We start from the raw sequence: 25,156 nt of genomic DNA on the forward strand, positions 1-25,156 counted from the left end.
TGGAGCCAGGTGGGAACCAGGCAGGTGGGGCTGATGGAAACATCTCTGGTCTACAGTTAACATAGGCAGCAAGAAAGAGAAAGCTGCTATTTAAACAACCAAAGAAATTATTCTAGTCACTTCTATCCTCCGAAGCAGCATCATAATCCATATCAAAAGGATGATAAATCTTTACATGCCTATTGAGACCGGTAGAGAAAGGAGTTAAGACTAATAATTTGATTGTGTTAAAGGAAAAATTCATTTCAAAGCTGATCCTTAATAAGTTTCTGGGCAGGCAAAGATTGACCCAGAGGCAGTCTGGGGTGGGCTGAGCTGCTCTGCAAGAGAAATGGAAAGGTTGCTATGGGAGGCTGGCTGTGAGAGTAAGGAGAAATTGAGAGAGAGAGAAACAGACAGACAAGACCTGGAAACGCAGCAGAGACAAGATGGCTAGTGGGGGGTGAGGCTAAGAGGTCATGTAGCTCTCCCAACTACATACAGAAAGAATGTGTCACATATGCCTTATGCTGGGGCTACTTGGGAAAACCAAGAGAAAGGGTCTGTCTTAGTTATCTAGTGCTACTATAACAGAAATACCACAAGTGGATGGTTTTAATAAAGAGACGTTTATTTCCTTACAGTAAAGTAGGCCAGAAGTCCAAATTCATGGCATCAGCTCCAGGGGAAGGCTTTCTCTCTCTGTCAGCCTTCTTCTCTTCAGTGTTCCCCCGGACTAGGACCTTCTCTGCTCAAGGACCCGAGGTCCAAAGGACACGTTCTGTTCCTGGCACTGCTTTCTTGGTGGTATGAGGTCCCCCACTCTCTGCTCGCTTCTCTTTCCTTTTATCTCTTGAGAGACAAAAGGTGGTGCAGGCCACACCCCAGGGAAACTCCCTTTACATTAGATCAGGGATGTGACCTGGATAAGGGTGGTGTTACAATCCCACCCTAATCCTCTTTAACATAAAATTACAATCACAAAATGGAGGCCAACCATACAATTCTGGGAATCATGGCCCAGCCAAATTGGTACATTTTTGGGGGGACATAATTAAAACTATGACAGTGTCTGTTTCGCATTTGGCTTAACACAAGACAGAGAGAAGCAGCAGCTTCATGAGACAAATAAATACAAATAAACCAAGCAAGTAAGTAAGAAAAAGAGAAAATTCCATAGAAACAGGATATCAGAGTAAGTGGGAGTTGGGAACAAATCCCTGAAAGTCTTGCAGGAAACCTTGGGTTTCGCTCTGTCATGGATTGAATTGTGTCCCCCAAAAAATGCGTGTAGCAACTTGGCTAGGTCATGATTCCCAGTATTGTATGATTGTGTTATCTGATGTGATTTCCTTATGTGTTGTAAACTCTATCACTATGATGAGATTATATGGGATCTCCTTATGTGTTGTAAATTCTATCACTGTGATGAGGTTATACTGATGAGGTTGATAAGATTAGATAGTGTCTTAATGCAATCTCTTTTGAGATATAAAAGAGAGAAGTGAGCAGAGACACATGGGAACCTCACACCATCAAGAAAGCAGTGCTGGGAGCAGAGCATGTCCTTTGGACCTGAGGTTCCTGTGCTGAGATGCTCCCAGACCAAGGGAAGACTGATGCATCACAAGGACCTTCCTCCAGAGCCAACAGAGAGAGAAAGACTTCTCCTGGAGCTGATGCCCTGAATTCGGACTTGTAGCCTACTGGACTGTGAGAGAATAAATTTCTCTTTGTTAAAACCACCCACTTGTGGTATTTCTGTTAGAGCAGCACTAGATGACTGAGACACCCTCTATTGTGGGTTGAGGGTTTGTTTGATCCATTTTCTCTTGGATACTAAAAGGCAGTAGGACTTGGGAACACCCAAACAGCAACAGACATCTGGGTTTTAGTCTTGTGTGTAACTTACCAAGGGATCAGAAGAGGAAAGAGAGAGAAGCAAGACTTGGTGAGGTTCAGAGTGTCCTTAAGGGGGCACCTGAGGAGATTTGTTGTCTGGGGGGTCTAAATCCAGGCCCGTTCTGTTGAAAGCAGGTCCTCAGGTCCCCTTACAGAGGGATTATACAAACTGTTGCAGAGTCAGGAAGGAACACACACACACCCTCAGCTCAGATAATGATGAGGAGAAGTCTGGCCCAAGTGTCTCCCTGCATCCTTCCTCCTCCCAGTTCTTAAAGCCACTTTTAAATTATGGATCAGCTCATTAATAGCCAGTTAAGATGACTGAGTGGTTTCATCTATATTTCAGTGCAGCCCTGGGGTCCTTTTGGCCATAAACAAGGACACACTCCTTTTGATTTCCCTTCCCACTTAGAAACTGAGGTTGCTCAAGGTGTTGAGACCTCTGAGAACTCCCCATGGTAGAGCTAAGTTGCTTTGTTCTTTATAGAAGTGTAGCTACTTCAAATCACATATTGCTGTGATCAGGGTCCCCCCAAAGGCCTCTCCAGCACCTGACTCATGTGTATCAACCTTGTATCTCTATTTCTTCAGAGAAGAGTTCTAGACCATCATGTACTTTGTTGTAATACAACCCTTAGAGAAGGATGGCCAAGGTGGGAGGGGAGTCCTAGAAGCCATCTCAAATATAAAATGAATCTAAAGAAGAGTACTTCAGGGAGAACATGCAACTGCTAGTGAGAAGTCTCATAAGTGAGGGAAATTAGATTAAGCAAGGAAAAAAGTTGTTGGCTCGTGTAAAAGTGAGAATCAAAGTAAGCTTCAGGAATGGCTGAATCCAGTAGCTCAACAATGTCTTTGGGGTTCTCTCTGTCTCTCTCCTCCAACTGCCTGTTTCTACTTGGCATTATCCATGGCTGGATCCTAGGCCTCAAACTATATCCTCAGGGCTCTGTCTCACACCATTTCTCAGATTTTCTCTTCATGTGGCAGGATGCTTTCCTGGCCACCAGTAACCCTAGACTCATATCCTACCAGCTAAGAGACCTCATGAGAAAGAAATGATCTTTCCTAACAGCTCTGTCATAAAAATCCTAGGCCCAACTCACTGGCCCAAACGTGGATCACAAGCCTGTCTCTGAACCAGCTGCTGTGGCCAGGAGATTAGATGCTCTTACTGGCCAGGCCTGGGCCACAAGGATACCCCCTGTTTGGAGAAGACAGCAATTCAGTTCCACACAAATCGCTTGGAATAGATTCCCCACAGGAAAAAGGGGTTCTGTTACCACGGGAGGGGTGAAAGAGGTGCGAGACAAAGAAGAGCAGCAGATGCCTATAACAACTGTCTATAAATTCATGAAATATTCTGGGTTTTTTTCTTTCTATATAATGTAAGTGTGATCATGTTACTTTCTTGCTAAATATCTTTCAATGGCTCCCTGTGGCCTACGAGATAAAGCCCTGTTCCTTAGAATGGCCTGCCAGGCCCTTCACCTCTGGCCCTCGCTCCCTGCTCACCTGTACCTCATCCTGCTCTCACCCAGCTCTCTCCCTCTGGCATCACTGCACCCAGAGCCAGCCTGGCCTAGGTCACTCCCATCTGAAGCATGGGTCAGGCTTTCTCTTGATTCTTGATACCACAGGAAAAGACAATTTAACAAGACTTCCTGGACTCTTAGAGGGCAAAGGCAAGCACACACCACAGAGTATCCTTTAACTGCTCTTAGAAGGAGCTCTGCTGAGAGCCACACCTGGAGCTAACTTCAAAGTCCTTTATGAGCCCACCCCCACCTCACCCACCAACTGCCTCCACGTGGCCAGGGACGAATCGCCTCCCACCACCAGGTCTAATCCAACCATCCCCTTCCTTGAAGTCCGGGTCTAGGTGAGTCTTCAGCCCCATGAAGTAGGTTTTTCCTCTCGGGTCTAAGATCTGCCTCTCACAATTCTTGTCCTGACTCAGAATTAGACTCTTCCTTGCATGACTGACAACAGGAATATCAAAAGAAAATGCCTGCCCAGACATTTCCCAAAAGCTGAATGGCCCAGTCCGGGTCACTGGCACAGTGTTTTTCCAGCCTAACATGAAGAAGTCACGTGAGCACCTCCTTCCCACATTCCTTTCGATCCCAGCTCCTCACCCTCTACCAACAATTGACCTCAGAGTAACATGTGCAACTTGGCAAAAACATACCAATTTCAGGCATAGGGTACTCTGATTCCAAATTAGGGATGGGGGGTCCTCTAAATAAAACAATTCTTAAAAGTGTAATTATAAAAATTCATGAAATGTATATTACGAGAGGGTATAACATTTGACTAAAGAATCTCTTCTAGGGCCCCCCCAATGCATTTCCATACTCATCAAGAATGATAGGTAGGTCCTTCCTTTATTAGCACTGCTAAAAGGGCCTATACAAGTGGTGCATTCCAAAACAAAGGAGTCTTCAGTAAAGCAGATTTGAGTCTCCACCCTAAAAGGCAGACACAACTTATAACCTTAAAAGGCAGACACAACTTATAACCCTAAAATGGCAATTTTTCTAATTAAAACAAACAAACAAACAATGTCTAGAATCCACTAGACATTCATTATAAAGTAATTTTGTAATTCTAGGACAGAGGACAAAGGAGAGAGAAAGGGTCAAGACTGATGTCAAGATTTTGTCATAGGAAACCTACTGAAACATCCAATCAAAATAAAAAACTAATGAGACATGAATATCTCCCTTCACCTGCTCCAAACACAATGAAATTTTGTATAATTGTTGAAATTTTAATTTAGAAAAGTTTTACTTTATAGCCAAGTTCAAAAGCAAGAAAAATAAAATTTCTAGGTATCAGAAATGAAGCAGAAACCTATAACCAGAGAGGGTCAGACTGGACAAACCCCCAAAAGACTAGGAGGAGGCAACTATGAAACCACCTCCATAAAGAGGCATTAACAACTTAGGGCACTTACAGAACTCTTGTGGAAAAAAACCCTTATTGAAGATGCATTCACAGACAAAAATTAAAACAGTTGAGGAAGTCTAATGCCAAAATTAGACAGTCCACTTGCCCAACAAATGGGATAACTCACACCAGAGGAACTAGAGAATAAAAGATGATCTGAAAAGCTCCTTAAATTTCATTAAGAGTGCAAAGACATAAAGGGAGGAATAGGCCACATAAAACAAGAATAGAAGATTATAAAATAAAAATAAGTGGATTTGAAATCTCTGACTATAATTGTGGGTTTGTCTGTTTCTCCTTGCGGTTCTGTTTTTGCTTCATGTATTATTAAATTTTATTATGATAAAATATATATAACATAAAATTTGTCATTTTAACCATTTTTATGTGTACAATTCAGTGACATTAATTACATTCACAAGGTTGTGCAATCATCACAACTATCTATTCCAAAACCTTTTCATCATTCCAAAGAGAAACTCTGTAACCATTGGGCAATAACTCCCCATTCTGTCTTCCCCCCAACCCTGATAACCTCTAATCTACTTTTTGTCTCTACAAATTTGCCTATTCTGGATATTTCATATAAGTGGAATCATACCATGTTTGCCCTTTTGTGTCTGCCTTATTTCTCTTAATATAATGTTTTCAGCTTTCATCCATATTGTAGCATGTATTAGAATTTCAATCCTTCTTATGGTTGAATAATATTCCATTGTATGTATATGCCACATTTTGATTACAAATTCATCTGTCGATGGATACTTGGATTGTTTCCACCTTTTGGCTATTATGAATAATGCTGCCATGAACATTGGTGTACAAGTATCTGTTTGAGGCCCCTACTTTCAATTCTTTTGAATATACTTAGGAGTGGAATAGGAGTCCCTAGGTGGTACAAATGGTTAAGCACTCAACTACTAGTGGAAAAGTAGGTGTTTCAAACCCACCCAGAGGCACCTTGGAAGACACGCTGGATGATCTTCTTTCAAAAGGTCACAGCCTTGAAAACTCTGTGGAGTAGTTCTACTCTGCACACATGGGGTCGCCATGAGATGAAATCAACTAGACAGCAACTAATAACAACAGGAGTGGAATTGCTAGGTCATATGGTAATTCTACATTTAACTATTTGAGGAATCTTCAAACTATTTTCCACAGTGGCTGTATCATTCTACATTTCCACCTGCAATGCACAAGAGTTCCAAATTCTCCACATCCTTGTTAACACTTGTTATTTTCTCTCTCTTTTTTTTTTTTTGGATAATAATCAGTGGGTGTGAATAGCAGGTGCGAAGTGGTCATTTCATTTATTTTGAATCCTTGTTATTAGGTATATAAACATTTGAATTATTATATTCTCCTGATGAATTGATGCTTTTTATTGCTAGGAAATGACCTTATTTATGCTTGGTAATATTCTTTGCTCTGAAATCCACATTTTGTAAGATATTAATATAGCTATTCCAGCATTCATTTGATTGGTGTTAGCATAGTATACCTTTATCCATCTTTTTTCTTTTAACTTATTTATGTCTATATTTAAAGTGGATTTCTTGTAGGCAGTATATAGTTGAAACATGCTTTTTGTTTGTTAGCCAATCTAATAATCTATGCCTTTTAATTGGGTGTTTAGGACATTTACACTTAATGTGATTGTTGATACGGTTGAGTTTAAATCTACCATTTTGTTATTTGTATTTTATTTGTCCCATCTGTTCTTTGTTCTCTATTTCCTCCTTTTTGAGTTAACTGATATTTTTTCTGATTTAATTTTCTCACCTTAGTTGGCTATTAGCTATGTCTTTGTTTTGTTATTTTAGCGGTTATTATAAGATTTATAGCATATATCTTTAACTTATCACAGTCTATCTTCAAGTGATTATTTATGTATAGCTTAAGAACCTTACAATAGTACAGTTCCATTTTTCCCCTCCTGACTTTTGTGCTATTGTCATACATTTTATTCTATGTATATTACAAACCGTAATTATCCTGTAAATAAATTTAAATAATAAGAAAAAATTTACATATTTACTCATGTAATTACTATTTCTGGTGCTCTTTATTCCTTTGTATAGATCCATACTTCCATCTGGTATTTTTTTTTTCTGCCTGAAGAACTTCCTTCAACATTTTTTGAGTTGTGGGTCTGCAGTAATGAATTATTTCACCTTTTTTATGTCTAATATTTTGCCTTAGTTTTTGAAAGCTATTTTCACTGAATATGGAATTCTTTTTTTCTTTCAGTACTTGAAAGATGTTGCTCCATCGTCATCTTACATGAATTGTTTCTAATAAGAAATCTTTATCTTTGTTCTTCTGTGTATAATAGTCTCCCTCTGGCTACTTTTAAGATGTTCTCTTTATCACTAGTTTTGAACAATTTGATTATGATGGGCTTGATGTAATTTTCTTCATGCTTCTTCTGCTTCGGGCCTGTTGAGCTTCTTGGATTTAAGCTTATGGTTTTCATTAAATTTGGAAAAATTCTGGCTATAATTTTTTTCAGTTATTTTTTCTTTCATCTTCCCCTCGTCTCCTTCAGGGATTCAATTAAACATGTATTAGACTACTTAAGTTTGTCTAACAGCTCACTGACACTCTGTTCGTTTTTAAAATGTTATCTGTGTTTCATTCTTGATAGTTTTATTGCTATGCCTTCAAGTTTACCAGTTTTTTCATCTTCCATGTCTGATCTGCTATTGATCCCATCCAGTGTATTTTATTAAAAAAAAATTATTGTGCTTTAGGTGAAAGTTTACAGCATAAATTGATTTCTTATTCAAAAATTTTTACACAATTTATTTCGTGACATTGGTTGTAATTCCCACATTGTGTCAGCACTCACCCCCTTTCCCTTTCCACCCTGGGTTCCCCATGTCCATCCATCCAGTTTTCTTATTTCCTGATGCCTTCTCATCTTTGCTTTTGGGCAGGTGTTTCTCATTTGGTCCCTTGTACTTGATTGAACTAAGAAGCACATTCCTCACATGTGTTATTGTTTGTTTTATAGGTCTGTCTAATCTTTGGCTAAAAGGTGGACTTCGGGAATGGGTTCAGTTCTGAGTTAGCAGGGTGTCTGGGGGCCATAGTCTCTGGGGCTACTCCAGTCTCTGTCAGACAAGTAAGTCTGGTCTTTTGTGTGTGTGTGAATTTGAATTTTGTTCTACATTTTTCTCCCTCTGTGTCCAGGACTCTCTATTGTGATCCCTGTCAGAGCCATCAGTGGTGGTAGCCTGGCACGATCTAGTTCTTCTGGGTTCAGGCTGGTGTAGGCTGTGGTTCACGTGGTCCATTAGTTCTTTGGACTAATATTTTCCTTGTGTCTTTGGTTTTCTTCATTATCCTTTGCTCCAAATGTAATGGGACCAATAGATGTATTTCAGATGGCTGCTCATAAGCTATTAAGACCCCAGACACTATCCATCAAAGTAGGATGTAGAACATTTTTATGAACTATGTTATGCTAATTCACCTAGATGTCCCCCGAGACCATGGTCCCCAGCCCTCAGCCCTAGTAACTGGTCCCTGAAGGTGTTTGGATGTGGCTAGGAAGCCTCTAGGACTTTGCCTTGGTCAAGTTGTGCTGATTCCCCCTGTATTCTGTGTTGTCTTTCCCTTCACCAAAGTTAACACTTGTATACTATTTAGTTACTAGTGATTTCCTCTCCCTACCCTCTTAACCATCAAAGAATGTTTCTTTCTGTGTGTGAACCTTTTCTCAGTTTTTTTATAATAGTGGTATCATACAATATTTGTCCTTTTGTGATTGAATTATTTCACTCAGCATAATGCCTTCCAGATTCATCCATGTTGTGAGATGTTTCACAGATTCATTATTGTTCTTTATCATTGCATGGTATTCCATTGTGTGTATGTACCATAATTTGTTTATCCATTCATCTGTTGATGCACACTTAAGTTGTTTCCATCTTTTTGCTATTGTGAATAATGTTGTAATGAACATGAGTGTGTATATGTCTATTCGTGTGATGGCTGTTATTCTTCTAGGATATATTCCTAGCAGTGGGATTGCTGGAATGTATGGTGTTTCTATTTCTAGCTTTTTAAGGAGGCAACATATCGTTTTCCATAGTGGTTGTACCATTTTACACTCTACCAGCAGTGCATAAGAGTTCCAATTTCCCTGCAACATCTCCAACATTTGTTATTTTCTGTTTTTTAAAAATGTTTTTATTAGTGCCAGTAACGTCAGGGTGAGATGCTATCTCATTGTAGTTTTGATTTGCATTTCTCTAATGACTAATGATTGCGAGAATTTTCTCATGTGTCTGTTAGCCACCTGAATATCTTCTTTGGTGAACTGTCTGTTCATATCCTTTGCCCATTTTTTAATTGGATTATTTGTCTTTTTGTTGTTGAGATGTTGAAGTATTCTATAGATTTTAGAGACTAGATCCTTGACGGATATGTCACAGTAAAAAATTTTTTCCCAGTCTGTGGGTTCTCTTTTAACTCTTTTGGTGAAGTCTTCAATGAGCATAAGTGTTTAATTTTTAGGAGCTCCCAGTTACCTAGTTTCTCTTCTGATGTTTGTGCATTGTTTATTATGATTTGTATTGTATTTATGCCATGTACTAGGGCCCCTAGCATTGTCCCTAGTTTTTCTTCCATGATAGTTATCATTTTGGGTTTTATATTAAGGTCTTTGATCCGTTTTGAACTAGTCTTTGTGTATGGTGTGAAGTATCGGTGCTGTTTCATTTTTTTACAGATGTACATCCAGTCATGCCAGCATCATTTGTTAAAAAGACTGTCTTTTTCCCATTTAATGGAATTTGGTCCTTTGTAAAAGATCAGCTGACTATAGGAGGATGGATTTACATTTGGATTCTAGATTCTGTTCCATTGGTCTATCTGTCTGTCATTGTACCAGTATCAGCTTGTTTTGACTACCATGGTTGGGTAGTAGGTTCTGAGATCAGGTAGTGTGAAGGAGTTTTTTAATTACCTCTTTTATCTCTACTCTTTTTATGGGTCTGTTCAGATGTTCTATCTCAGTTTGTGTTAGTTTAGGTAGGTAGTGTGTTTCTAGAAATTTATCCATTTTCTTTAGGTTCTCAGATTTGTTGGAGTACTTTTTTTCATAGTATTCTATTATGATCATTTTTATTTCAGTTAGGTTGTTGTAATGTCCACCATCTCATTTCTTATTTCAGTTATTTTTTTCTGCTCCTGTTTTTCTTTTGTCATTTTGGCCGATGGTTTGTCAATTTTATTGACCTTTTCAAAGAACCAACTTTTGGTCTTATTGATTCTTTCTATTGTTTTTCTCTTCTCTATTTCATTTATTTCTGCTCTAATCTTTATTATTTCCTTTCTTCTGGTGTCTGTGGGCTTCTTTTGCAAACCAAGACTTTTTTAATTTTTATTTTTTTATTGTACTTTAGATGAAAGTTCACCCAGAACAAATAGTTTCTCATTAAACAGTTAGTACACAAATTGTTTTATGACATTGGTTAACAACCCCACAACATGTCAGCACTCTCCCTTCTCTACCTTGGGTTCCCTATTACCAGCTTTCCTTTCCCCTCCTGCCTTCCAGTCTTTTTCCCTGGGCTGTTGTGCCCCATTAGTCTTGCATTGTTTCATGGGGCTGTCTAATCTTTGACTGAAGGGTGAACCTTGGGAGTGAACTCATTACTGAGCTAAAAGGGTATCCGGGGGCCATTCTCTTGGGGTTTCTCCAGTCTCTATCAGGCCAGTAACTCTGGTCTTTTTTTTGTGTGTGAGTTAGAATTTTGTACTACATTTTTTTCCAGCTTTGTCTGGGACCCTCTGTTGTGATCCCTGTCAGAGCAGTCTGTGGTGGTAGCCAGGCACCATCTAGTTGTACTTGACTCAGTCTGGTGGAGGCCAGGTAGTTGTGGTCCATTAGTCTTTTGGACTAATCTTTTCCTTGTATCTTGTTCTCTTCCTTCTCCCTTGCTCCCGAAGGGGTGAGACCAGTGGAGTATCTTAGATGGCTGTTCACAGGCTTTTAAGACCCCAGACGCTACTCACCAAGGTAAAATGTAGAACATTTTCTTTATAAACTATGTTATGCCAATTGAGCTAGATGGTCGCTGAGACCATGGTCTCCACAACCCTCAGCCCAGCAATTCGTTCTCTCAGGGAGTTTGGATGTGTCTATGGAGCTTCCATGACCTTTCCTTGTACATGTTGTGCTGGCTTCCCCAGTATTGTGTACCGTCTTGCCCTTCACCAATGTTACCACTTATCTATTGTCTATTTAGTGTTCCCCCCACCCCTCCCATCCCTCGCAATCATCAAAGATTGTTTATTTTTGTGTGTAAACCTTTTCTTGAGTTTTTATAATAGACGTCTCATACAATATTTATCATTTTGTGATTAACTTATTTCACTCAGCATAATGTCCTCCAGTTTCAACCATGTTATGAGATACTTCGCAGATTCATCACTATTTTTTATAGTTGTGTAGAACTCTATCATATGTATGTACATAGTTTGTTTATCCATTCGTCTGTTGATGGGCATCTAGGTTGTTTCCATCGTTTTGCTATTGTGAACAATACTGCAATGAACATGGGTGTGCATATGTCTATTCATGTGATGGCTCTTACTTCTCTAGGATATATTCCTAGCAGTGGGATTGCTGGATCATATGGTATTTCTATTCCTGGTTTTCTAAGGAAGTGCCATATCATTTTCCAAAATGGTTGTACCATTTTGCATTTCCACCAGCAGTGCATAAGAGTTCCGATTTCCCTGCAGCCTCTCCAACATTTGTTATTTCCAGTTTTTTTTTATTTGTGCCAGTAAAGCTGGGGTGAGATGGTATCTCACTGTGGTTTTGATTTGCATTTCTCTAATGTCTAGTGATCACCAGCATTTCCTCATGTGCCTGTTGGCCGCTTGAATGTTTTCTTTGGTGAAGTGTCTGTTTATTTCCTTTGCCTATTTTTTAATTGGATTGTTTGTCTTTTAATTGTACAGGTGTTGGATTTTCTTGTAGATTATGGAGATTAGACCTTTGTCTGATTTGTAATGGCCAAATTTTTTTCCCCAGTCTGTAGGGTCTCTTTTTACTCTTTTGGTGAAGTCTTTTGATGAGCATAACAGTTTAATTTTTAAAAGATCCCAGTTATCTAGCTTATCTTCTGGAGTTTGTGAATTGTTGGTCATGGTTTGTATCCTGTTAATGCCATGTATTAGCACCTGTAGTGTTGATCCTATTTTTTTTCTATGAACTTTATAGTTTTAGGCTTTATATTTAGGTCCTTGAACCATTTTAAATTAGTTTTTGTGTATGGTGTGAGGTATGGGTCCTGTTCATTTTTTTGCAGATGGACATCCAGTTTCGCCATCACTATTTGTTAAAAAGACTATCTTTTCCCCCATTTGATGGACTTTGAGCCCTTGTCAAAGATCAGGTGACCGTAGATGGATGGATTTACATCTGGGTTCTCAATCCTGTTCCACATGTATCTGTCGTTGTACTAGTACCAGGCTGTTTTGATTACTGTAGCTGTATAGCAGGTTCTGAGATCAGGTAGTGTGAGTCCTCCAACTTTATTCTTCTTCTTCAATAGCGCTTTACTTATCTGGGGCTTCTTCCCTTTCCATATAAAGTTAATGATTAGTTTTTCTATCTCTTTAAAGAATGCTGTTGGTATCTGGATTGGGATTGCATTGTATTTGTAAATTACTTTAGGTAGAATTGTCATTTTCACAATATTGAATCTACCTATCCATGAGCATGGTATGTTTTTCCATTTATGTAGATCTCTTTTGGTTTCTTGCAGTAGTGTTTTGTAGTTTTCTTTTTATAGGTCTTTTACATCTCTGGTTAGATTTATTCCTAAGTATTTTATTTTTTTAGGGGCTATTATAAATGATATTGATTTCCTGATTTCCTTTTCATTGTTCTCTTTGTGTATAGGAATTCAATTGATTTTTGTGTGTTTATCTTGTATCCTGCTACTCTGATGAATCTTTCTATTAGTTTCAGTAGATTTCTCGTGGAGTCTTTTGGGTTTTCCATATATAGTATCATATCATCTGCAAATAGGGACAGTTTAACTTCTTCATTACCAATTTGGATGCCTTTTATTTCTTTTTCTTGCCTAACTGCTTTAGGTAGGACTTCCAGCACAATGTGAAATAAGAGTGGTGATAAAGGACATCCTTGTCTTGTTCCTGTTTTCAGGGGGAATATTTTCAGCCTCTCTTCATTAAGAATAATGTTGGCCATTGGTTTTGCATAGACACCCTTTATTATGTTGAGAAATTTCCCTTCTATACCTATTTTGTTGAGAGTTTTTATCAGGAATGGGTGTTGGACTTTGTCAAATGCCTTTTCTGCATCAATTGAGATGATCATGTGATTCTTTTATTTATGTGGTGGATTACATTGATTGATTTTCTAATGTTGAACCATCCTTGCATACCTGGTATGAATCCTACTTGGTCGTGGTGTATTATTTTTTTGATATGATGCTGAATTCTATTGGCTAGAATCTTGTTGAGAATTTTTGCATCTATATTCATGAGAGATATTGGTCTGTAATTTTTTTTGTGGTGTCTTTGCTTGGTTTTGGTATCAGGGTTATGCTGGCTTCATAGAATGAACTCGGAAGTGTCATTTCCTTTTTTATGTTCTGAAATAGTTTGAGTAGTACTGGTGTAAGCTCTTTTCTGAACGTTTGGTAGAATTCTCCAAATTCTCCAAGCCATCTGGGCCAAGGCTTTTTTTGTTGGAAGTTTTTTTTATTACCTTTTCAATCTCTTCTCTTGTTATGGGTCTGTTCAGATTTTCAACATCACTTTGTGGTAGTTTGGGTAGGTAATGTGTTTCTAGAAATTTATCCATTTCCTCTAGGTTTTCAAATTTGTTGGAGTATAGTTTTTCATAATACTCTGTTATGATCCTTTTTATTTCAGTTGGGTCTGTTGTAATGTCTCCCATTTCATTTCTTATTTGGGTTATTTGCATCCTCTCCTGTTTTTCTTTTGTCAGTCTGGCCAGTGGTTTGTCGATTTTGTTGATCCTTTCAAAGAACCGACTTTTGGTTTTGTTGATTCTTTCCATTGTTTTTCTGCTGTCCATTTCATTTATTTCTGCTCTGATCTTTACTATCTCCTTTCTTCTGGTGGCTGTGGGCTTTTTTTGCTGTTCTCTTTCTATTTGTTAGACTTGTGCAGTTAATGTTTTGATTTTGTCCTTTTCTTTTTTGATGTGTGCATCTATTGCTATAAATTGTCCTCTGAGGACTGCCTTTGCTGTGTCCCAAAGGTTTTGGTATTATGTGTTTTCATTCTCATTTGATTCTAGGAATTTTTTTATTCTATCTCTGATTTCTTCTGTTACCCAGTGGTTTGTAAGCAGGGTGTTATTCAGTTTCCATGTAGCTGATTTTCTTTCCTTGCTCTTCCTTTTGTTAATTTCTACCTTGATGGCATTGAAACCAAGACATTTTTGAGAAGACAAATACTAAACCAGATGGAACACCAGGACAACAGGCATAAACCAGAACTGTCTTGAGCAAACTAGAACATATGATCACCCTACTATTGTCTGTTATATTTGTTGCCAATTTTTTCTACAAGTCTTTTAATTGCTTTTTTTAAACATGGAAATCAATTTAAAAAAAAAATTTCTAAATATCTTCCTATACATGCTAGATTTTGTGTCTTTTTTTAAAAGGCCTTCTCCCCTCCAATGTTATATGAATACGGTGCTATATTTTCTTTATTTTGTCCTTATAATTTTATAAGTCAGTTTTTTACCTGTAGCTTTTTAATCCATTTGAAGTTTACTTTGTATATGGTGTGAGGTAAGGGTCTGTTGCAGGTAGATACTTTAGATTGGCTGGCTCAAGACTCATATCAATGCCCTTCTAATGTGTCTTCCTATATTGTAGATTCCCTTGAAGGTAGTATTCCAGATGTAACGTAGATGCTGTCAAAATCCACCACAGCTCCAAGCCAGTAGCTGAGTATGGAGAGGGTACTAGGAGATGGCCATTTCTTTCCAATATGGGAGTCCTCTGTGGGTAATGTTTGTGGTAGCCAAGACTTTCTCAAAGCTGCACCACAGGCTGAGGCTTTTTCTGTCCAATTCTCCTTCCTTCTCCCTTTCCTTTCATTGATGTCAGACCTATATCACAGTCTAAAGACTTTCTGTGCTACTCTTGCTCCCTCTCCCCTTTATCTTTCATAGGCATTACCCCAACACATTTTTTGCCCTCCTAACTCCATCTTGGTGTCTGTTTCCTGGAGGACCTACTACTTTCATGAAACAAAGTTTCAGATACTACTTGCATGAAACATAGTTATGTGGAGAAAAAGGCAGCACCACCTCCATTGTGCTGGCACAGATCCTGGCAGAGGTGGTGTGATTTTGGAACAGCATCCATAGCAAAAGCTTTCTACTATCTGGCAGCTTCCAGATGGCAACAGAGGCATCAGATCCTTCAGTGGCTCAGTTCTGCAATGTGGCTTTGGATGTCATTCTGGGAAGCTCAACCTAAAGTCTTTTTCTTCAGCACTCCCTACAAGCATCTCCACTATACACAACCTCCCTTGAATTCCTTTCTGCTTAAAATAAATAGAATGCATTCTCTTTTCAGGAAGTAAAACCATTATCAATTAATATATAACATGATTTTCTTCCAAAAACATTCTTGAACAGTCAATCCTTACCTGGTGATTAAAAATTCCTCTTTAGCATACCTTAAATTTTTCCATATAGACATGGATTCATTTCTTTACTCTATTTCATTGATTAGATTACTGTTCTTATGTCAGTATCACTCTGTATTGATCATTTTATAGTAAAGATGTATAATTGGAAGAACTGATTCCCCCTCATTGTTCTTATAGTGTCAAAATTTGCTTGGCTATTCTTATGCTTTTTTTTTTTCCTAGACAATTTTTAGAATTAGCTTGTAAAGTTCCATTTTGAAACTCTTGTAAATTTTTATTGGGATTTTGCTGAATTTATAGATTAATCCCAGAAGAATTTATGTCTCTACAATATTGAATTTTCACCAGGACCCATTTGTACTAGGGGGTGGCTACATGGTTTGGGAATGAGTTTGAAGCTTCAAGACACAGAGCTGGACCAGGCAATTGAATCTCGCAAAGAGTAGATCATTGATGTCTTAGAGGGAAGTTTGCAAAATGGTGGGAATGCAAGTCAGGCCGCCTGGAATGATTTGATGGCAATGACTTGAAGGATAAATAACTACCTTACTTCTAAAAGGAAGAACTTTAGGCTATATACTGTGACAGAGGAAAGGACTCTGGGATAATAAAGTGTTCCATGAAGAGGCTAACTTTATGTGCTTATGTAACCAAAAGACTCCCAATTCTGAGTGTCGTCAAGATGGTACCAGAGAGGAAACAACACTGAAGCCTCCAGACAACTTTGAGCCAGAGGAGAATGGAGGAAAAGATCCAGCTTCTGGTTCCTTGGAGGCCTGGGTACCTGAGGGAGATGCTGGCAGATGTGAGAGAAGGAGATGGGACTAGGAAGAGAGGACAGACATTTTGGAGTCAGGAAAAGAAAGACCAGCCTTAGAAGGGACTGGATTTGGGCACTGAACAAAGTTTCCAGAGTCAAGGCATCCATCCCTATGCGTGATTCACCTCCAGTGGCAACCACAGATTAGCCTTGCATCCAGTATCTGGGTAGAGCATGCACGTCTCAAGGTTCCATATGCATGAGTCCTCTCCCTGCAGGAAGAGTCTTCGGTTTCACTTGATGCCACTGTCTTAGATGCATATTGGTATTGCTGACTTATTGCCCAAGTAGGGAGTAAGAGCCCATGGGAGTTATGTCAGCCTCCCCAGAGCCAGAGCCTCAAGCCCTGAATGGTGGAGGGGATGTGTCAGAGAAGGCAGTGAGATACACCACCATCTGCTCAGAGCTCAAGCACTGGAATGCTTTCCAGAGGTCTTCTGGACTGCCCCAAAGTCTTCGAGAGTCACTCAGATCTTTGCAGTCACTGCTAAGCTCCATACTGGATCTTTTCTCTTCTACCTTTATCCAAAACCAGTTGCCATCGAATAAATTCTGACTCACGGTGACCCTGTGTGTATCAGAGTAGAACTGTGTTCCATAGGGTTTTCAATGGCTATGGTCTTTCGAAAGCAGACTGCTAGACCTTTCTTACAAGGCATCTCTGGATGGACTCAAACCTCCAACCTTTTGGCTTGCAGATGAGCACGTTGTTTGCACCATCCAGGGACTTCTACCTTTATATATGTAATCTGGATAATAAGTTTATATTCATTATCTCATTTGATCCCCTACAAACATTATGATTTAGGTATATCTATAATTACCGACGAGGAAACTGAGGCTCAGAGATTATTTGACTCATCAAAATGCACAAAGCTACTAAGTGCCAGACTCACGTATTCATTCAGTAAATATTTCCTGAGGGCCTACTATGTGCCCAGCACAGAGTTGAATGAGATCTGTCTCCTGTCATCAAGGAGCTCCCGGGCTAGTGGGCAGACAGACTCATGAACAGGCAATTCCAACACAGCACAGGTCCACACCCAATATAAAGGTTGCACAGGAGAAAGCCCCCAGGGTGGCCTGGGAAAGTCCAGAAAGTCTTCACAGGCAGAGAGGCAGTATTTTTGCTGAGACTTGAGGAAGACTAAGAGTTTTCCAGGGAGAACAGCAGGGAGAGCATATTTCAGGAAGGGAAGAGCATGGATAAAGGTGCCCTGCATAAGGGAATGTGGAGTGTTCGGGGAAATTACAAGTTGTTCTGGATCACTGAATGATACAGTAGCAAGGGTGAGGGGAGGTGGTGCAGAATGGTGAGCAATTAAGCTAGAGGGCTATTCATGTGATGGCTAACATGTACCCCAAGCACTTGGCACATATGAACTCATTGAATGTTTACAACATCCTAAATACATAACTACCGTTATGATCTCCATTTTATGGGGGAGACATAGAGTCAAAGAGAGGTTAGGTGACTTGCCCAAAGCCATGTGGCTAAAAAGCAACAGAGGTGAGATTCAAGCCCAGGCAGTCTGACTCAAGAGACCATCCATTCTCTTGACACCACATTGACACGAAGAGCCTTGCATGCTGGGCCATGGAGTCTGATTCTATCCTATAAACAACAAGGTTGTTTTAAACCAAGGAAGGGAGAGACATGATCATTCCTTTTTCAGAAAGCTCATTCAAGCAGCAGCACCAGGAGAGATGACACTTGAGGAGACAGACGATTCTTAAACCAGGACAGCTGCAAGGAACAGAGGGGAAGTGCTGGATAAGGAGCCATTAGGACTTGAACTTCAGACCCAGACTCCAGATCAAAGTGAAGACAGCTTCATACCACATTGTTATTCATTCATTCTTTCAACATTTATTAAGCTCCTACTGGGTTTCTGGGCTGTGTGCTGGCTGCTAGGATACATCCTGCTTCTGCCCCAAGATCTGACCTAGAGCTTAAGGGCAACTGATCAGAGCTGCCCCAGCAACACCACATGACAAGAGACCCCAGCTCCCTTGGCTTCCAACAGCTTTCCCTGCACAGCTGTCACTGGCACATGGGGCTGGCACTGTGTGTCTTCTCACAGTGGAGCATCTGGAGCCCCAGGTCCAGCCCTTTCAGCTTGTGCGTTGTTAAATGATGACCACATTCCCAGGGACAGGCCCTGGGAAATCTTTGATGTGTTTCTCTCCTTGGCAACCTCAGCCCTGTGCAAAGAAACACTGGAGTGAAAGTCATCAGCAGAGAGCTAGGGTCTAACGCTGGGAGGATCTGGCTCCTAAATGCTTGCTGATTGACAAATGTCAATAACTTACATTTTTGAATGCTTCAGTGTGTACAAGACAGTTTCACATAAACTTGGTAATGTAGGTAGGGTCCAATAAGAGCAGTTGCTGTGGAATCAACTTTGACTCACGGCGACCCCCTGTGTGTCAGAGTAGAACCGTGCAGTGTTTTCAGTGGCTGATTTTTCAGAAGTAGATCATCAGGCCTTCCTTTTGAGGCACCTCTGAGTGGACTCGAACCTCCAACCTTTTGGTTAGCAGCCAAGTGCATTAACCATTTGCACCACCCAAGAACTCCTCTTCTGGATCTAAAAACCCATTGCTGTAGAGTCAATTCTGACTCATAGTGACCCTATTGGACAGAGTAGAACTGCCCCATAGTGTTTTCAAGGAGCAGCTGGTGTAGATTTGAACTGCTGACCTTTTGGTTAGCAGCCGAGTTCTTGACCACTGCGCCACTTCTGAGGCTGTAAATCATTTGCTCTGTGAGAGGGCAGCTGAGGGTAAGTAGCAGGCAGAGTCCAGATAAGGAGTACAAAGATCTGGGTTCAGACCCTGGCTCGCCACTTACCGGTCCTCTGTTCACTCCTGTAGCCCCGCAGGGGTCACCTTCTTCATCTATAAGATGGAGGAAAGTAATTCCTGCCCATTGCTTTCCCAAGTGAATTCAGAGATAAAACACGATAAAGGTGAAGCAAAGGTAAAAAAAAGTCACTCTTGCTAATAATGTGTGAGCATCTGCTTGGACCGAGGCATTGTGGTAAGAACTTTACATCCTTTGTCTAATTCAACACTCGGCCCTATAAAGTGAGCACTATCCCCAGTGGTGTGCAGGAACGTGCTTTACAACTAGCCCTCTGAGAAGCAAAGCCCTGCTTTATAGCGTTTGCTGGTTTCTGTGGTATAAATACTTCCATCCTGCCTGATTTCAAGCTACCCAACCTCATATTACCGAATGTGAGGTTGGTTAGCTGGAAAGAGATGCGTACACTCAGCTTTCGGGAGCCAGAATGACCATATCCACTTTATTAGAAAGCTGAGTTTCAGACACTTGCCCAAATTCACACAGCCAGTACTAGCAGGCAGGATTGAAACCCAGGCCTGACTAAAAGTTCAGTGCCCCTTCCTCTCACCACACTAGTGCCCTCTGCTCAGGGTGAGGGGGTTGTCTGTGCTGTAATGGTGCTATGAACTCAAAATCAACAGATGGGGGTTTGAGGCCTGGCTCTGCCACTTTCTAGCTGTGAAACCTTGGACGCACCACCTAAGGCCTCGGTCTCCTCATCTGCTAAATGGGAGTATGCAGAACATGCAGTTTCTCTGTGGCTCCAATGAACAAGACCATGCTTTGTGACAGAAAAGCTCTAAGCAGGAGCAACTGGCACCACAGTAGGAAGACAGGGAGGAGGCTCACCCAAGGAGCCTGTCTGGCTTGAGGAGGCAGCTCCCAGCAGGTCTTGGGGCTCACATTCCACTGCTTTTTGCCCACTTGTCTGTAACCAAAGGTGGGTAGGCACCCACAGGGCCTGCTGCAGTTCCACCATGGGGCTCTGCTCCCTCCAGCATTCCAGCATAAGCCCCTTCCTTCAGCCTCTCACCCGGGAGCTCAAGTGCAGCAGAAACCAGACCCTTTCCAGAGCTGCTGGTTTCTTGCGCCCCATAAATCAGGATGCATCCTGAGCTGCCAGACAAAGGAAAGCTCTGGAAAAGTGAGTCAATCCCTGATGATGGTTTCCAAACGTTATCCCACGCCCCAGAGCTCAGAGCCCCATGATTAAGCTGTCTTCCAGCACCATAACCACCCTCCTCGTAAGGATATCTGGGGCTCAAACCTCCCTTTCTTGATACTCAAGCAGCATGAGGTGGAAATGGCCCGGCAGTGGGGTTCAGGGCTCTTGGAAACCATGCCCTGCTCTGTGACATGACCCAGAGGGAGTTCAGCTGTCCTCATGGAACCTGCACGTATCCAGTCTGACGGAGTTTGAAGGAGAGAGGCAAAAGGCCTTTGAGGGCCTTGGCAAAAGAGAGACATTGAGCTCTCTCTTGGGACTAGGACAAATCAAGCCTATCGCAAACCATGTGAATTCACACTTGCACACATACGCACGCATACACACAAGCACATACACCTATACCCAGCCTAGAGCACCTTTGAATTTCAGAGATGCACATTGTGAGGTTGACTCTGGTCCTCGGAAAGAACTAACCCCTGAACCCCTGGGGAGCATGTAGGGTTGCAGGAGGGGGAAAGCATGGGCTCGAAACTGTGGGGGCACCAGAAACAGAAGGTAAGACTTCCCAAGTAGAGGAAGGGGACTAGAGCCGATTCCTGGTGCTCAGCTCACTCACTGAGCAGAACCTGGCCAGCTGGGGCCTTATGGAGGGCAAGTGTGCCCTGGAACTGTGGGTCAGATTTAAGAACTGAGAAAGGGACTACTCTTTTTAAGTGGCTGTCAGAGCTAAGAGAAAGAGCTTAGGCCCAAGATAGAAGGATGGAATGGAGATGGTCCAGAGTCAGCTGCAGTCCCCCTTCTCCACTTGGGAAGTCCCTCCTCCTGTTTCTGGTGCCCGCAAAAGGACAGGGTCACAGCAGACTTGGGGCTGAGCCTGGGCCGCCTGATGCCCATCCTTCCTATTACAGATCATTTTACTACTCCCAGGGGAGCCCTGGTGGAGCAGTGGTTAAGCACTAGGCTGCTAACCGAAAGGTTGGCAGTTCGAAACCACTAGCCACTCTGCAGAAGAAAGCTGTGGCAGTCTGCTTCCATAAAGATTACAGCCTTAGAAATGCTATGAAGCAGTTCTAGTTCTTCTCTGTCCTATATGGTTGTTATGAGTCAGAATAGACTCAACGGCAAAGGGTTTACTGCTCCTAAGCCCCTGCTCCAGATCCTGAGACAGAAGAAGCCTTCTGGAGCCCAGGCAAGGGCCCTGCCACCCCTCCCCACTTTCCCAGGATGAGAGCTGGTAAGGGCCGGAGTGAACTCTGGCCAGGGCAGGGAAATGCTGTCTAAACACACAGTGGGGCCTGCATGTCTGGCGCGGCCGGCTGTCACCCGGGCCAGGTGGGCCTCTGACACACAGCAGGAATTTTCCGTTCGCGCATCCTCTGGCTGGTTGGGATCCAAGGCATTTTCAAGCCTTTCTTTTTCATTCCACTTGTCTCCCCTGCCCCATGGGGATGTACCCTGGGGCCCAGGGTAAACCAAAAAAAACCAAACCTGTTGCCGTCGAGTTGATTCCTACTTGTAGCGACCCTATAGGACAGAGTAGAACTGCCCCATAGGCTTTTCAAGGAGCGGCTGGTGGATTCGAACTGCTAAAACTTTTGGTTAGCAGCCAAGCTCTTAACCACTGCACCACCAGGTCAGGGGGGGTCTAAATTCTCAGGGATGCTTCAGGAAGCCCCACCTTTCACCACCCAGGAGCCCGCCTATCTTAGTCATCTAGTGCTGCTATAACAGAAATACCACAGGTGGATGGCTTTAACAAGGAGAAGTTTATTCTCTCACAGTCCAGTAGGCTAAAAGTCCAAATTCAGGGCTTTGGCTCCAGGGTAACACTTTCTCTGTTGGCTCTGGAGGAAGAGCCATGTTGTCAGTCTTCTCTTGGTCTGAGAGCTTCTCTGCGCAGGAATCTCAGGTCCAAAGGACCTGTTCCCAGCACTGCTTTCTTGGTGGTATGAGGTTCCCATGTGTTTCTGCTCGCTTCTCTCTTTTATATCTCAAAAGAGATTGGCTTAAGACACTACCCAATCTTGTATTCCTCATCAGTATAACTGCTGCTAATCTACCTTATTAGATCATAGTGATTGAATTTACAACACGTAAGGAAATCACAGTAGATTACAAAATGGTACACAATTATACAATACTGGGAATCATGACCCAGACAAGTTGACAGATATTTTGGGGGGACACAATTCAATCCATGACACCACCTGTCAGTACATGGAATATAGAGTCCTAGAATGTTGGAGCAGGAAGAGTCCTTAAAGCAAATCTACACAGACAATGACATTGAAGTTGAGAGAGAAAGGCCACATCACCAGTAAGTGGTAGAACCAAGATTCAACAGCTTTGTCCAACTTCTGACACTATCATATTTCTACAGTACCACTTTCCCAAGGCCAAGAGCCAAGGTCACTGGAAGACACCATAAGCCAGGTGATGGAATTCCAAAGATGAAGCTGCATATGGGAGCTGAGCCATCCGCGTGGGAAACCGCCCAGTCACGGAAGCAGTCCTTGGAATAGGCAGCCTAATGTGCTGCTGACACACACTTCCCCACACTCCTTTATCCTTGCCAGACAGCTGCAATTCCAACAGCTCTTGATCAAAGGCAAGGCCAGTGGGTGGTGGCTCCACCCCTCAGGGCCTGTGACCCCTCCTCCTGCACCCCAGTGGTGGAGACCTTTCTGGGTTGGGGCAGGTGCACCTGACCCTGAGCCCAGGGGATTCCTTGGGCAGTGATAAGGGCCGTGACCTGGTGAGCATCCGTGGAAGACAGACTGGGAGGCTGGGCCCACATGTTGGAGACCAACTGTACTGCAGTCTGAGTCTGTGGGACCTTTGTCAAACCATGCAGGGGGCTGCAGGGGGCAGTCGCAGTCAGGAGGCTTGTGCCCCAAGGCAGTGTGCCTGGTGGCCAGGGCAATACCTGTGTCTGAAGGGCAGGTTCACAGCCAAGGGAAAAAGACTGATTCTGTGGGTTGAATGGAGTCCCTGGGTGGTGCAATTGGTTAAGTGCTCAGCTACTAACCATAAAACTTTGCAGTTCAAACCCACCCAGAGGCACCGTGAAAAGTCACAGCCTTGAAAATCCTATGGAGCGCAGTTCTTCCTGGCACACGTGGGATCAACATGAGTTGGAATCAACTCAATAGTAACTGATTTGATTTTTTGGTTTTGATGAGTTTAGAATAGAGTCCCTGAATGGTGCAAACGGTTAACATGCTCAGCTGCTAACCAAAAGGTTGGAGGTTCAAGTCTACCAAGAGGTGCCTCTGAAGAAAAGTCTGGTGATCTACCAAAAAATCAGCCATTGAAAACCCTATGGAGCACAGCTCTACTCTGACACACATGGGATCAACATGAGTCAAAATTGACCTGAGGGAAGCTGGTATGTGTTGAATGGCATTCTGTAGGCTCCTCCCTTGGACCCTGGGAGTGTTTCCAGAATAGTAACCATTTCCCCAGAGCTTGGGCCTTCACAAAGCTGCACCTCAGAGAGGCGGACAGGTGGGGAAGATGATGATAGGAAGACCTGGCATATGCCATGTGCCTGGAGCTACCTCCCACCACTCATGAAACTCCAAGAGCAGAGTCCCCTTTTACAAGCCCAGAGTTTCCTAAAGCAAGTTCTGAGAAATGATGTCAAAGGGTGTTAGAGAGAAAAAAATTCTGTGATTAAATCAATCCTGGTTCTTAAACTTACTACAGATTTCCCGCAGAAATCTTAGTGCAGTGATTCTGAACCAGGGACCAATTTGTCCCTTGAGGGACATTTGGCAATGTCTGGAAACATTTTTAGATTTTTAGTTGCCACAACTGGAGGAGTGTTACTGGCATCCAGTGGGTGGAGATTCAGAGGCTGCTAAATATCCTACACAGGACCCTAGAACAAAGAATTATCTGGCTCAAATTGTCAATAGTGCTGAGATTGAGAAGCCTTATCTGGGAGCATTGCAATCTCCCAAGAGCAGTAACTAGGGTCCCCAGGGTAGAGAACATGTGTCATTTTTTTTAGGCCACCTGGCATCTGCTCTCCCTTCCTGTGTGTGAAGATTTCCCCTGTGTTCTGAGGCAGAGGTTGCCTCCCAGGGCAGAAGCTGGAGGTGGCGAGTTCACACAGTCTCAGCCTCTCTTGCAGCTAGAGTGCAGGCACATGACCCCACTCTACCAATGAGATGCTCTCCCCTGGCTTTGAATCCAAAACTAGTGATGCATAGAAGCAAGGACTATGCAGAATCCACTCTAGTGAGGGTAGTGGCAGCTGTAATCTGCTTCCAGAGGCTACAGTGGTGGTGGTTCTACAAGCAGCATCCTGTGTTGGTGGAGCTAATAGCATAAGCTAAAATGTCTGTGCCCGATGGTGGCAGCCATGGGGTCTTCCTGGGGCCAGTCTTATGATACGGCTTTGGGCATTATTTCTGGCTGCTTTGCCTCTGACCTAGGTTTTCTGATCCTACAGGAAATTCTGCTAGCTACCTAAGATCCTTAAGATGTTGTTGTCAGTTGCTCTTGAGTTGATTCTGACTCATGGTGACCCCACGTGTGCAGAGTAGAACTGCTCCATAGGGTTTTCAAGGCCACAAACTTCCAGAAGCAGATCACCTAGCCTGTCTTCCAAGGTACCTCTGGGTGTGTCTGAACCACCAAGTAGTCTAATGCTTAACCGTTTGTGCCACCCAGGGGCTCCCTTTTAAATCTCTTTTAAGCTTAAATTAGCAGAGTGAGCTTCTGAAGCTTATAAACAAGAATGCTGAGTGGTGCTCAGAGTTTCCCAAACGTATGTGACCACGGG

The sequence above is a fragment of the Trichechus manatus genome, unplaced genomic scaffold, assembly GCF_000243295.1.
Source record: "Trichechus manatus latirostris isolate Lorelei unplaced genomic scaffold, TriManLat1.0 scaffold00052, whole genome shotgun sequence".
Lineage (NCBI taxonomy): Eukaryota > Metazoa > Chordata > Mammalia > Sirenia > Trichechidae > Trichechus > Trichechus manatus.